Below are 13,160 nucleotides of genomic sequence, written 5' to 3' on the forward strand. Positions count from 1 at the left end.
TCCTAGTTTTTTGTGTTTAAATTGGGTACCTCGGCTTATACTCGGGTCGGCTTATAATCAAGTATATAAGGTAATAATTCAAATGAATTAAAGGGAACCTACCACCACAAATCTACCTATAAAGGTAGATCGGGTGGTAGGTGGATCAATAGGACGTGAGGATAGCCCTTTTAAGGGCTAATCCTCACGTCCCAGCACTTTTTTCGTAACTTTTATTAAACTTGTATGCAAATATTGTAATGCGGCTACTGGAGCGTGGAGTAGCCGCATCTGAGGATACATGGCGCAGCTACTCCACGCCCCGGTAGCCTCTTTTCCCCTCCTACTCACTATCTTCGGCGAGCAGCTACGAGGAGCTGCGCCCCCTCCTACGACGATCCTGCCGTCTGCGTATGCGTAGAACAGCAGGCCCGCGCCTGCGCAGTCACTGCTCCGAAGCCAGGGCTGCACAGGCGCGGGCCTGCTCTTCTGCGCATTCACAGACGGCAGGATCGTCGGACGAGGGAGCGCAGCTACGAGGAGCTGCGCGCCGAAGATGGTGAGTAGGAGGGGAAAAGAGGCTACCGGGGCGTGGAGTAGCCGCCTCGTGTAACCTCAGATGCGGCTACTCCACGCCCCAGTAGCCGCATAACAAAACTTGCATACAAGTCTAATAAAATTTAAAAAAAAGTGCTGGGACGTGAGGATTAGCCCTTAAAAGGGCTATCCTCACGTCCTATTGATCCACCTACCACCCAATCTACCTTTATAGGTAGATTTGTGGTGGTAGGTTCCCTTTAATTCTTTCCTGCAGCAAAACATAATCAAACAGCTGTTCTGCCACTTGTTTTGTTACTTTTCTTTTCATTCAAAACACGATTTCAAAATACAATTTTTCAAATATTTCCAAATTTTTGGTCCCCTATGTAAAAAAAAAAAAAAGTATTTACAAACCGAAGTTGTGTTGTTTTTTTCATACATTTTAATTTTCCACGAGAAATCATTTGATTTCAAGAGAAATATGGACCTTGTCATGTTTTCTTTCATCAGAAAATAAATCAATAAATATGTAAAAATAAATGCAGTCGCTAAAAACAATAATTTTCACAAAATCAGACACTTATCCAGCAGTTTGGACATGAAGGAAATTTTTTAAATATTTTTAATTCTGTAAAGTGAATCAGCCTTTCTAGATCCATCCCCCTTCCTTGTACTTCATATGGGAACGTAACACGGAAATATTACAAGTCATAGGGGCACATTTACTTACCCGTCGCGATCCCCGAGGTGCATTGTCCGACGAGGAATCGGAGCAGCCGCGATTCACTATGATTGTGCGTCCGATATCCTGCATGTGTCGCTTCCCCGCTCAGGTCCACCGGAGTTTACCATCTTCTTCCCGGTGCATGTAAGTGCATGGATTGTGACACTATTTTGAATGTTAAAGCCTGCGCAGTGATTGCACCAAAATCTGATCACGTGCCCCAAAAAACCCAGTTAAATGTGTCGCAAAACGGAAAAAGTTGTGAAACCCGACATAATCGCGGTCCGCGGACCTTTAGTAAATGAGCCCCATTGTGTTCTCTATAGCTGTCATGTTACCTACCAAATATTTTTACCCCTTTCGTCCCAAACATGGCAAAATATCACAAAATAATTGAAAAAATCAAAGCAAAATATTGTCAAAACATGATGATTATGCAAAACCAGACCCAGACTCCAGGAGTAGCGCTGGATTTTTTAACCCTTTAGGATTGATTTGTTATCTGAAGATCCCGGTAGTAGTAACAGGCTTACACAAACCCTTGTGATATCATGAGAAGCTGCACAACTCTGAAGCCAGCTCTGCCCCAGCATTGCCCCGGGTCTAGCTCCCCCTATAACACTCACCCCACTACTGGAGGACGCCGCAGTCACTTTCTCAGGCCGCTGCCGAGCTCAAGGCTTTGCTGCATTTCCAGGCCATGTTGCTAAGGGCTACTGTTTCACGGCAACAGGCAAATAAAAAGGCTGGAATTAGCATAACTAAACATTCATGCCCTAAGGTAATTGGAGAGCAGGTCTCTTTGTGGCTTTGGGAGAGGAGATTAACCCCTCGTGTCTCAAGGCATTTACCAGATTTAATCAGACATTTAGAAAGTGAATGAATTTCCTCAATTATTTAATTTTTTTTTACTGTACAAAAATCATCAAATTAAAACTGTTATAATAATAATCTTTATTTATATAGCGCCATCATATTCCGTAGCGCTTTACAAATCATAGGGGACATATACAAATATACTAAGACATTACAGAGTACAAACAGTTATATGGAACAATAGGTGTGAGTGTCCTGCTCATAAGAGCTTACAGGGGGGATGAGGGGGGAACACAAGAGCTTACAGTCTATGAGGATGAGGGGGGAACACAAGAGCTTACAGTCTATGAGGATGAGGGAGTGACACAGGAGATTACAGTCTATGAGGATGAGGGGATGACACAAGAGCTTACAGTCTATGAGGATGAGGGGGTGACACAGGAGATTACAGTCTATGAGGATGAGGGGATGACACAAGAGCTTACAGTCTATGAGGATGAGGGGGTGACACAAGAGCTTCCAGTCTATGAGGATGAGGGGGTGACACAAGAGCTTCCAGTCTATGAGGATGAGGGGGTGACACAAGAGCTTACAGTCTATGAGGATGAGGGGATGACACAAGAGCTTACAGTCTATGAGGATGAGGAAGTGACACAAGAGCTTACAGTCTATGAGGATGAGGGGGGACACAAGAGATTACTGTCTATGAGGATGAGGGGGAGACAAGAGCTCACAGTCTATGAGGATGAGGGGGTGACACAAGAGCTTACAGTCTATGAGGATGAGGAGGTGACACAAGAGCTTACAGTCTATGAGGATGAGAGGGTGATACAAGAGCTTACAGTGTATGAGGATGAGGGGGAGACACAAGAGCTTACAGTCTATGAGGATGAGGAGGTGACACAAGAGCTTACAGTCTATGAGGATGAGGGGATGACACAAGAGCTTACAGTCTATGAGGATGAGGGGGTGACACAAGAGCTTACAGTCTATGAGGATGAGGGGGGGACACAAGAGCTTACAGTCTATGAGGATGAGGGGGGGACACAAGAGCTTACAGTCTATGAGGATGAGGGGATGACACAAGAGCTTACAGTCTATGAGGATGAGGGGGTGACACAAGAGCTTACAGTCTATGAGGATGAGGGGATGACATAAGAGCTTACAGTCTATGAGGAAGAGGGAGGACACAAGAGCTTACAGTCTATGAGGATGAGGGGGTGACACAGGAGCTTACAGTCTATGAGGATGAGGGGATGACACAAGAGCTTACAGTCTATGAGGATGAGGGGGTGACACAGGAGCTTACAGTGTATGAGGATGAGTGGGTGACACAAGAGCTTACAGTCTATGAGGATAATGGGGGGCACAAGCTTACAGTCTATGAGGGGGGAGGCACAAGCTTACAGTCTATGAGGATGAGAGGGTGACACAAGAGCTTACAGTCTATGAGGATGAGGGAGTGACACAAGAGATTACAGTCTATGAGGATAATGGGGGGCACAAGCTTACGGTCTATGAGGATGAGGGGGGGACACAAGAGCTTACAGTCTATGAGGATGAGGGAGTGACACAAGAGCTTACAGTCTATGAGGATGAGGGGGTGACACAAGAGCTTACAGTCTATGAGGATGAGGGGATGACACAAGAGCTTACAGTCTATGAGGAAGAGGGAGGACACAAGAGCTTGCAGTCTATGAGGATAAGGGAGTGACACAGGAGATTACAGTCTATGAGGATGAGGGGATGACACAAGAGCTTACAGTCTATGAGGATGAGGGGGTGACACAAGAGCTTACAGTATATGAGGATGAGGGGGTGACACAAGAGCTTACAGTCTATGAGGATGAGGGGGTGACACAAGAGCTTACAGTGTATGAGGATGAGTGGGTTACACAAGAGCTTACCATGTATGAGGATGAGGGGGTGACACAAGAGCTTACAGTCTATGAGGATGAGAGGGTGATACAAGAGCTTACAGTGTATGAGGATGAGGGGGTGACACAAGAGCTTACAGTCTATGAGGATGAGGAGGTGACACAAGAGCTTACAGACTGAGGATGAGGGAGTGATACAAGAGCTTACAGTCTATGAGGATGAGGGGGGACACAAGAGCTTACAGTCTATGAGGATGAGGGGGGGACACAAGAGCTTACAGTCTATGAGGATGAGGGGATGACACAAGAGCTTACAGTCTATGAGGATGAGGGGGTGACACAAGAGCTTACAATCTATGAGGATGAGGGGTAACACAAGAGCTTACAGTCTATGAGGAAGAGGGAGGACACAAGAGCTTACAGTCTATGAGGATGAGGGGGTGACACAGGAGCTTACAGTCTATGAGGATGAGGGGATGACACAAGAGCTTACAGTCTATGAGGATGAGGGGGTGACACAGGAGCTTACAGTCTATGAGGATGAGGGGTTGACACAAGAGCTTACAGTCTATGAGGATAATGGGGGGCTCAAGCTTCCAGTCTATGAGGGGGGAGGCACAAGCTTACAGTCTATGAGGATGAGAGGGTGACACAAGAGCTTACAGTCTATGAGGATGAGGGAGTGACACAAGAGCTTACAGTCTATGAGGATAATGGGGGGCACAAGCTTACGGTCTATGAGGATGAGTGGGTGACACAAGAGCTTACAGTCTATGAGGATGAGGGAGTGACACAAGAGCTTACAGTCTATGAGGATGAGGGGGGGACACAAGAGCTTACAGTCTATGGGGATGAGGGGGTGACACAAGAGCTTATAGGCCATGAGGATGAGGGGGTGACACAAAAGCTAAGTCTATGAGGATGAGGGAGTGACACAAGAGCTTACAGTCTATGTGGATTAAGGGGTGACACAAGAGCTTACATTCTATGGGGATGAGGGGGTGACACAAGAGCTTATAGGCCATGAGGATGAGGGGGTGACACAAGAGCTAAGTCTATGAGGATGAGGGAGTGACACAAGAGCTTACAGTCTATGTAGATGAGGGGGTGACACAAGAGCTTACAGTCTATGAGGTTGAAGGCGTGACACAAGAGCTTACAGTCTATGAGGATGAGGGGGTGACACAAGAGCTCACTGTTTATGAGGATGAGGGGATGACAAAAGAGCTTACAGTCTATGAGGATGAAAGGGTGACACAAGAGCTTACAGTCTATGAGGATGAGGGGGTGACACAAGAGCTTACAGTCTATGATGATGAGGGGGTGACACAAGAGCTTACAGTCTATGAGAATGAGGGGATAACACAAGAGCTTACAGTCTATGAGAATGAGGGGATGACACAAGAGCTTACAGTCTATGAGGATGAGGGGGTGACACAAGTGCGTACAGTCTATGAGGATGAGGGTATGACACAAGAGCTTACAGTCTATGAGGGTGAGGGGGTGACACAAGAGCTTACAGTCTATGAGGATAAGGGGTGACACAAGAGCTTACATTCTATGAGGATGAGGGGATGACACAAGAGCTTACAGTCTATGAGGATGAAAGGGTGACACAAGAGCTTGCAGTCTATGAGGATGAGGGGGTGACACAAGAGCTTACAGTCTATGAGGATGAGGGGGTGACACAAGAGCTTACAGTCTATGAGAATGAGGGGATGACACAAGAGCTTACAGTCTATGAGGATGAGGGGGTGACACAAGTGCGTACAGGCTATGAGGATGAGGGGATGACACAAGAGCTTACAGTCTATGAGAATGAGGGGGTGACACAAGAGCTTACAGTCTATGAGGATAAGGGGTGACACAAGAGCTTACAGTCTATGAGGATGAGAGGTGACACAAGAGCTTACAGTCTATGAGGATGAGGGGGTGACACAAGAGCTTACAGTCTATGAGGATGAGGGGGTGACACAAGAGCTTACAGTCTATGAGGATGAGGGGGTGACACAAGAGCTTACAGTCTATGAGGATGAGGGGATGACACAAGAGTTTACAGTCTATGAGGATGAAGGGATGACACAAGAGTTTATAGTCTATGAGAATGAGATGTGACACAAGAGCTTACAGTCTATGAGGATGAGGGGGTGACACAAGAGCTTACAGTCTATGAGGATGAAGGGGGTGACACAAGAGCTTACAGTCTATGAGGATGAGAGGGTGACACAAGAGTCTACAGTCTATGAGGATGAGGGGGTGACACAAGAGCTTACAGTCTATGAGGATGAGGGGATGACATAAGAGCTTACAGTCTATGAGGAAGAGGGAGGACACAAGAGCTTACAGTCTATGAGGATGAGGGGGTGACACAGGAGCTTACAGTCTATGAGGATGAGGGGATGACACAAGAGCTTACAGTCTATGAGGATGAGGGGGTGACACAGGAGCTTACAGTCTATGAGGATGAGGGGGTGACACAAGAGCTTACAGTCTATGAGGATAATGGGGGGCACAAGCTTACAGTCTATGAGGGGGGAGGCACAAGCTTACAGTCTATGAGGATGAGGGGGGGACACAAGAGCTTACAGTCTATGAGGATAATGGGGGGCACAAGCTTACAGTCTATGAGGATGAGAGGGGACACAAGAGCTTACAGTCTATGAGGATGAGGGAGTGACACAAGAGCTTACAGTCTATGAGGATAATGGGGGGCACAAGCTTACGGTCTATGAGGATGAGTGGGTGACACAAGAGCTTACAGTCTATGAGGATGAGGGAGTGACACAAGAGCTTACAGTCTATGAGGATGAGGGGGGGACACAAGAGCTTACAGTCTATGAGGATGAGGGGGTGACACAAGAGCTTACAGTCTATGAGGATGAGGGGGTGACACAAGAGCTTACAGTCTATGAGGATGAGGGGGTGACACAAGAGCTTACAGTCTATGAGGATGAGGGTTAACACAAGAGCTTACAGTCTATGAGGAAGAGGGAGGACACAAGAGCATACAGTCTATGAGGATGAGGGGGTGACACAGGAGATTACAGTCTATGAGGATGAGGGGGTGACACAAGAGCTTACAGTCTATGAGGATAATGGGGGGCACAAGCTTACAGTCTATGAGGATGAGGGGGTGACACAAGAGCTTACAGTCTATGAGGATAATGGGGGGCACAAGCTTACAGTCTATGAGGATGAGGGGGTGACACAAGAGCTTACAGTCTATGAGGATGAGAGGGTGACACAAGAGCTTACAGTCTATGAGGATGAGAGGGTGACACAAGAGCTTACAGTCTATGAGGATGAGGGAGTGACACAAGAGCTTACAGTCTATGAGGATGAGGGGGTGACACAAGAGCTTACAGTCTATGAGGATGAGGGGGTGACACAAGAGCTTACAGTCTATGAGGATGAGGGGGTGACACAAGAGCTTACAGTCTATGAGGATGAGAGGTGACACAAGAGCTTACAGTCTATGAGGATGAGGAGGTGACACAAAAGCTTACAGTCTATGAGGATGAGAGGTGACACAAGAGCTTACAGTCTGAGGATGAGGGAATGACACAAGAGCTTACAGTCTATGAGGATAATGGGGGGCACAAGCTTACAGTCTATGAGGATGAGTGGGTGACACAAGAGCTTACAGTCTATGAGGATGAGGGAGTGACACAAGAGCTTACAGTCTATGAGGATGAGGGGGACACACAAGAGCTTACAGTCTATGAGGATGAGGGGGTGACACAAGAGCTTACAGTCTATGAGGATGAGGGGGTGACACAAGAGCTTACAGTCTATGAGGATGAGGGGTAACACAAGAGCTTACAGTCTATGAGGATGAGGGGGTGACACAAGAGCTTACAGTCAATGAGGATGAGGGGGTGACACAAGAGCTTACAGTCTATGAGGAAGAGGGAGGACACAAGAGCTTACAGTCTATGAGGAGGTGACACAAGAGCTTACAGTCTATGAGGAAGAGGGAGGACACAAGAGCATACAGTCTATGAGGATGAGGGGGTGACACAGGAGCTTACAGTCTATGAGGATGAGGGGGTGACAAGAGCTTACAGTCTATGAGGATGAGGGGGTGACACAAGAGCTTACAGTCTATGAGGATAATGGGGGGCACAAGCTTACAGTCTATGAGGATGAGGGGGTGACACAAGAGCTTACAGTTTATGGGGATGAGGGGGTGACACAAGAGCTTACAGTCTATGAGGATGAGGGGGTGACACAAGAGCTTACATTTTATGAGGATGAGGGGGTGACACAAGAGCTTACAGTCTATGAGGATTAAGGGGTGACACAAGAGCTTACAGTCTATTAGGATGTGGGGGTGACACAATAGCTAACAGTCTATGAGGATGAGAGGTGACACAAGAGCTTACAGTCTATGGGGATGAGGGGGTGACACAAGAGCTTATAGGCCATGAGGATGAGGGGGTGACACAAGAGCTAAGTCTATGAGGATGAGGGAGTGACACAAGAGCTTACAGTCTATGTGGATGAGGGGGTGACACAAGAGCTTACAGTCTATGAGGTTGAAGGCGTGACACAAGAGCTTACAGTCTATGAGGATGAGGGGGTGACACAAGAGCTCACTGTTTATGAGGATGAGGGGATGACAAAAGAGCTTACAGTCTATGATGATGAGGGGGTGACACAAGAGCTTACAGTCTATGAGAATGAGGGGATAACACAAGAGCTTACAGTCTATGAGAATGAGGGGATTACACAAGAGCTTACAGTCTATGAGGATGAGGGGGTGACACAAGTGCGTACAGTCTATGAGGATGAGGGTATGACACAAGAGCTTACAGTCTATGAGGGTGAGGGGGTGACACAAGAGCTTACAGTCTATGAGGATAAGGGGTGACACAAGAGCTTACAGTCTATGAGGATGAGGGGATGACACAAGAGCTTACAGTCTATGAGGATGAAAGGGTGACACAAGAGCTTGCAGTCTATGAGGATGAGGGGGTGACACAAGAGCTTACAGTCTATGAGGATGAGGGGGTGACACAAGTGCGTACAGTCTATGAGGATGAGGGGATGACACAAGAGCTTACAGTCTATGAGAATGAGGGGATGACACAAGAGCTTACAGTCTATGAGGATGAGGGGGTGACACAAGTGCGTACAGGCTATGAGGATGAGGGGATGACACAAGAGCTTACAGTCTATGAGAATGAGGGGGTGACACAAGAGCTTACAGTCTATGAGGATAAGGGGTGACACAAGAGCTTACAGTCTATGAGGATGAGAGGTGACACAAGAGCTTACAGTCTATGAGGATGAGGGGGTGACACAAGAGCTTACAGTCTATGAGGATAATGGGGGGCTCAAGCTTCCAGTCTATGAGGGGGGAGGCACAAGCTTACAGTCTATGAGGATGAGGGGGGGACACAAGAGCTTACAGTCTATGAGGATAATGGGGGGCACAAGCTTACAGTCTATGAGGATGAGAGGGTGACACAAGAGCTTACAGTCTATGAGGATGAGGGAGTGACACAAGAGCTTACAGTCTATGAGGATAATGGGGGGCACAAGCTTACGGTCTATGAGGATGAGTGGGTGACACAAGAGCTTACAGTCTATGAGGATGAGGGAGTGACACAAGAGCTTACAGTCTATGAGGATGAGGGGGGGACACAAGAGCTTACAGTCTATGGGGATGAGGGGGTGACACAAGAGCTTATAGGCCATAAGGATGAGGGGGTGACACAAGAGCTAAGTCTATGAGGATGAGGGAGTGACACAAGAGCTTACAGTCTATGTGGATTAAGGGGTGACACAAGAGCTTACATTCTATGGGGATGAGGGGGTGACACAAGAGCTTATAGGCCATGAGGATGAGGGGGTGACACAAGAGCTAAGTCTATGAGGATGAGGGAGTGACACAAGAGCTTACAGTCTATGTAGATGAGGGGGTGACACAAGAGCTTACAGTCTATGAGGTTGAAGGCGTGACACAAGAGCTTACAGTCTATGAGGATAAGGGGGTGACACAAGAGCTCACTGTTTATGAGGATGAGGGGATGACAAAAGAGCTTACAGTCTATGAGGATGAAAGGGTGACACAAGAGCTTACAGTCTATGAGGATGAGGGGGTGACACAAGAGCTTACAGTCTATGATGATGAGGGGGTGACACAAGAGCTTACAGTCTATGAGAATGAGGGGATAACACAAGAGCTTACAGTCTATGAGAATGAGGGGATGACACAAGAGCTTACAGTCTATGAGGATGAGGGGGTGACACAAGTGCGTACAGTCTATGAGGATGAGGGTATGACACAAGAGCTTACAGTCTATGAGGGTGAGGGGGTGACACAAGAGCTTACAGTCTATGAGGATAAGGGGTGACACAAGAGCTTACATTCTATGAGGATGAGGGGATGACACAAGAGCTTACAGTCTATGAGGATGAAAGGGTGACACAAGAGCTTGCAGTCTATGAGGATGAGGGGGTGACACAAGAGCTTACAGTCTATGAGGATGAGGGGGTGACACAAGAGCTTACAGTCTATGAGAATGAGGGGATGACACAAGAGCTTACAGTCTATGAGGATGAGGGGGTGACACAAGTGCGTACAGGCTATGAGGATGAGGGGATGACACAAGAGCTTACAGTCTATGAGAATGAGGGGGTGACACAAGAGCTTACAGTCTATGAGGATAAGGGGTGACACAAGAGCTTACAGTCTATGAGGATGAGAGGTGACACAAGAGCTTACAGTCTATGAGGATGAGGGGGTGACACAAGAGCTTACAGTCTATGAGGATGAGGGGGTGACACAAGAGCTTACAGTCTATGAGGATGAGGGGGTGACACAAGAGCTTACAGTCTATGAGGATGAGGGGATGACACAAGAGTTTACAGTCTATGAGGATGAAGGGATGACACAAGAGTTTATAGTCTATGAGAATGAGATGTGACACAAGAGCTTACAGTCTATGAGGATGAGGGGGTGACACAAGAGCTTACAGTCTATGAGGATGAAGGGGGTGACACAAGAGCTTACAGTCTATGAGGATGAGAGGGTGACACAAGAGTCTACAGTCTATGAGGATGAGGGGGTGACACAAGAGCTTACAGTCTATGAGGATGAGGGGATGACATAAGAGCTTACAGTCTATGAGGAAGAGGGAGGACACAAGAGCTTACAGTCTATGAGGATGAGGGGGTGACACAGGAGCTTACAGTCTATGAGGATGAGGGGATGACACAAGAGCTTACAGTCTATGAGGATGAGGGGGTGACACAGGAGCTTACAGTCTATGAGGATGAGGGGGTGACACAAGAGCTTACAGTCTATGAGGATAATGGGGGGCACAAGCTTACAGTCTATGAGGGGGGAGGCACAAGCTTACAGTCTATGAGGATGAGGGGGGGACACAAGAGCTTACAGTCTATGAGGATAATGGGGGGCACAAGCTTACAGTCTATGAGGATGAGAGGGGACACAAGAGCTTACAGTCTATGAGGATGAGGGAGTGACACAAGAGCTTACAGTCTATGAGGATAATGGGGGGCACAAGCTTACGGTCTATGAGGATGAGTGGGTGACACAAGAGCTTACAGTCTATGAGGATGAGGGAGTGACACAAGAGCTTACAGTCTATGAGGATGAGGGGGGGACACAAGAGCTTACAGTCTATGAGGATGAGGGGGTGACACAAGAGCTTACAGTCTATGAGGATGAGGGGGTGACACAAGAGCTTACAGTCTATGAGGATGAGGGGGTGACACAAGAGCTTACAGTCTATGAGGATGAGGGTTAACACAAGAGCTTACAGTCTATGAGGAAGAGGGAGGACACAAGAGCATACAGTCTATGAGGATGAGGGGGTGACACAGGAGATTACAGTCTATGAGGATGAGGGGGTGACACAAGAGCTTACAGTCTATGAGGATAATGGGGGGCACAAGCTTACAGTCTATGAGGATGAGGGGGTGACACAAGAGCTTACAGTCTATGAGGATAATGGGGGGCACAAGCTTACAGTCTATGAGGATGAGGGGGTGACACAAGAGCTTACAGTCTATGAGGATGAGAGGGTGACACAAGAGCTTACAGTCTATGAGGATGAGAGGGTGACACAAGAGCTTACAGTCTATGAGGATGAGGGAGTGACACAAGAGCTTACAGTCTATGAGGATGAGGGGGTGACACAAGAGCTTACAGTCTATGAGGATGAGGGGGTGACACAAGAGCTTACAGTCTATGAGGATGAGGGGGTGACACAAGAGCTTACAGTCTATGAGGATGAGAGGTGACACAAGAGCTTACAGTCTATGAGGATGAGGAGGTGACACAAAAGCTTACAGTCTATGAGGATGAGAGGTGACACAAGAGCTTACAGTCTGAGGATGAGGGAATGACACAAGAGCTTACAGTCTATGAGGATAATGGGGGGCACAAGCTTACAGTCTATGAGGATGAGTGGGTGACACAAGAGCTTACAGTCTATGAGGATGAGGGAGTGACACAAGAGCTTACAGTCTATGAGGATGAGGGGGACACACAAGAGCTTACAGTCTATGAGGATGAGGGGGTGACACAAGAGCTTACAGTCTATGAGGATGAGGGGGTGACACAAGAGCTTACAGTCTATGAGGATGAGGGGTAACACAAGAGCTTACAGTCTATGAGGATGAGGGGGTGACACAAGAGCTTACAGTCAATGAGGATGAGGGGGTGACACAAGAGCTTACAGTCTATGAGGAAGAGGGAGGACACAAGAGCTTACAGTCTATGAGGAGGTGACACAAGAGCTTACAGTCTATGAGGAAGAGGGAGGACACAAGAGCATACAGTCTATGAGGATGAGGGGGTGACACAGGAGCTTACAGTCTATGAGGATGAGGGGGTGACAAGAGCTTACAGTCTATGAGGATGAGGGGGTGACACAAGAGCTTACAGTTTATGGGGATGAGGGGGTGACACAAGAGCTTACAGTCTATGAGGATGAGGGGGTGACACAAGAGCTTACATTTTATGAGGATGAGGGGGTGACACAAGAGCTTACAGTCTATGAGGATTAAGGGGTGACACAAGAGCTTACAGTCTATTAGGATGTGGGGGTGACACAATAGCTAACAGTCTATGAGGATGAGAGGTGACACAAGAGCTTACAGTCTATGGGGATGAGGGGGTGACACAAGAGCTTATAGGCCATGAGGATGAGGGGGTGACACAAGAGCTAAGTCTATGAGGATGAGGG

At 47.5% G+C, this 13,160-nt stretch overlaps 1 protein-coding gene across 5 annotated transcripts in view; it reads right to left on the reverse strand.

Annotated features, from left to right (window-relative positions):
* LRRC56 (leucine rich repeat containing 56) overlaps window positions 1-13,160 on the reverse strand; it is a 125,921-nt gene that overhangs the window by 46,171 nt on the left and 66,590 nt on the right. For 2 of the 5 annotated variants that reach the window (XM_072118218.1, XM_072118214.1), the window contains exon 1: window positions 1,870-1,985. The exons of the other annotated variants lie outside the window; for them this stretch is intronic. The gene's annotated coding sequence lies outside the window, so the exon portion shown is untranslated. Of the gene's footprint in view, window positions 1-1,869; window positions 1,986-13,160 lie in introns of those variants that run through there. 5 annotated transcript variants of the gene reach the window in all.

Source organism: Engystomops pustulosus, chromosome 7, assembly GCF_040894005.1.
Source record: "Engystomops pustulosus chromosome 7, aEngPut4.maternal, whole genome shotgun sequence".
Classification (NCBI taxonomy): domain Eukaryota; kingdom Metazoa; phylum Chordata; class Amphibia; order Anura; family Leptodactylidae; genus Engystomops; species Engystomops pustulosus.